At 31.2% G+C, this 2,488-nt stretch overlaps 1 protein-coding gene across 1 annotated transcript in view; it reads left to right on the top strand.

The window, feature by feature from the left end:
• Positions 1-1,925: 1,925 nt before the first annotated feature.
• LOC145259084 (uncharacterized) overlaps positions 1,926-2,488 on the top strand; it is a 154,666-nt gene continuing 154,103 nt past the window's right edge. Inside the window, exon 1 of the mRNA XM_080116724.1 lies at positions 1,926-2,064. The gene's annotated coding sequence lies outside the window, so the exon portion shown is untranslated. The remainder of the gene's footprint in view (positions 2,065-2,488) is intronic.

Here is a 2,488-nt window from a genome sequence, read left to right on the forward strand (position 1 = left end):
ATAAAAAATACTAATAATAATATATAAAAATCAAAACTTGTTTGAGAAAATTTGGCAGCTATGTTGGAAGCTAACTGATTCAATATAACCTTCTGTTCTGTAGAAACACCAATATCTATGTTCTTCCCCGGTTACAAGTCTAAACGGTACGAATAGGACCAGGTTAGACGCGGCAGAAGGCCCTGTTGTGCGCCACGACAGGTTGTATTACGTCTGCTGATACAAACGCGGTAGGTTAATAAATAGCTCGACTAGCAGGAACTCTGCTGAGGCTGCTATAGACACTGCCTCGTCCATCGTTCACGTGCGCTTCCTTTACCGACTTTTATTTTCGCTTTTAGGTTTCGTAATTGCTTCCGCCGCCGCCACCGACGACGACAACAACGCTACTTCGACAATGAAAATGGTAGAAGCATTATGCGGACACCGCGAACGGGTTTTAGCTGAAGTCGGAAACGTGTGAAAGGCTTTACGTGTTTGCGCGCAACCACAGCCTTAAGGATTGTAATTAAAAAAAAAAAAATCTACAACAAAAAAGAAAGAAAAAAGAAAGAAAGAAAAATACACATAGTAATAATAACATTAAACTTGTGTTTTGGAAACCTTGGGATTTTATACAAGACAAAAATTCTTATAAAAATAACGAATTTTAACGGAGTTTAATATACTCTTTTATGACTTGTTTTTTTTTTTTTTTTTTTTTTTTAAGCGTAACAGTTAATTAAAAAACGTGCAGGCCTTTTAAGCTTGCTAGTGCAACCGAAGAGAGCTTTATTTTATTATTATTTTTTAACAAATTCAAACTTGCGTATATAAAATAAAACGGTGAATGTTATGTCACCTGAGATTTTACAATTATAAGAACGCAATGTATTAATGACGAATTACGAAATGCTCTTAAACTAAAAAAACAAAAAATTCAAATCTGTCTTATAAAAAGGGATTTGTTTTGAAAACCAACTAACATTTAAAAAAAAAATTAGAAAGGGGAGAAGGTATATCTAGATTTGAAATTAACCCCCTGCCATTATTTCTTGATTAAAAAAAGAAACAATCCTTTTAAAAACATTCGCACGAAATTACATATATGTACATATATACATATATATATAGAGAGATATATGCATAAAAGAACGGAGTCTGGATATATTGCAGAGTGTTGCCTGATGCGTGGAAACATTTTTATATTTAATTCCAACGTAAAACGACGATACAACTGCGAAGTCTTCGAGCAAAAACGTGGAGAACGCTTCCATTAACGTGTCGACGGAATTTCTCCCGCCTTTGCAGAAATTGGCGCGAATTCATGCAGGATAAAGTTGCGCCGTTTCAGCAATCGTTTTCGACGCAAGTATAGAAATGGATAGTCTCGAAGCCAAAGGATAACGCTTAATAGAAAAAAAAATAAACAAATGTATATAGATATATAAATATACATCTAAAAGGCAAAGAAAAGCCATTCAAATAATTCAAAGATACTTTAATATAAAAAAAAACGAATAACAAAAAAAATATTAAATAAACATAAAATAAAGATTAATACCATATGATTACATCTACGTACTATTAAAAAATATAACAAACAAATGAAAAATATTTAAAAAAATTCAGATCTAAACGACAATATTAATAATAAACAAACAAACAAAAATAAAACAACTGTCAAAACCGTGTTCATTCAAACGGCACTAATATCATCAGGGCGGAAGGAATATTTTAAATATCCTAAAAATTGACAGGTAGAGGCGGGAACGATCTACCTATCACTAAATCGGGACCATTTAGTTTTGTTTTGGAAATATTCTACAAATTGATATATATATATATATATATATATATATATATATATATATATATATATATATATATTTTAGTTTATTTTTGGCTTTCAAGAATTTTCCACATTGGAACAAGTGTTATTTATTTATTTATTCATTTATTTATTTTGCCTATTAAATATCTGATAAAATCGAGGAACGTGAAAACGTTAATCATCTTCTATATTTCGCGGGGGGGAAAAAAAGGCGCCGGGAAGAAGTCTGGAACTAAAACGCTTGATACAAGGTAAACAAATGATTATTTTTTAATATTTGTTTTGTTTTTAAAATGAAATGTAATTGACTTTTGAAAGGTTTCTTTTCTTTTTTTGCAGTCATACACATTTTTTTTTTCATACAGAATTTTTTTTTCTATTTAATGTATGCAGTAAAGGAACAGTGTGCAAATTTTGTATGCAAATTTTGTATGCAAATGTTGCATATATAAACACACACATACATACGCACACAAACACACACACAGATATATATATATATATATATATATATATATACATTTCGAGGAAGTCTCAAAATAAAGACGAAACGTTGATGCACACATAACTCGGTTTGTTACTTTTTATTTCTGTGTGTGTGTGTGTGTGTGTGTGTGTGTGTGTGTGTGTGTGTGTGTGTGTGTGTGTGTGTGTGTGTGTGTGAAGGAAAAACTC

The sequence above is a fragment of the Euprymna scolopes genome, chromosome 34 (genome assembly GCF_053919585.1).
Source record: "Euprymna scolopes isolate OS-2025 chromosome 34, ASM5391958v1, whole genome shotgun sequence".
NCBI lineage: Eukaryota > Metazoa > Mollusca > Cephalopoda > Sepiida > Sepiolidae > Euprymna > Euprymna scolopes.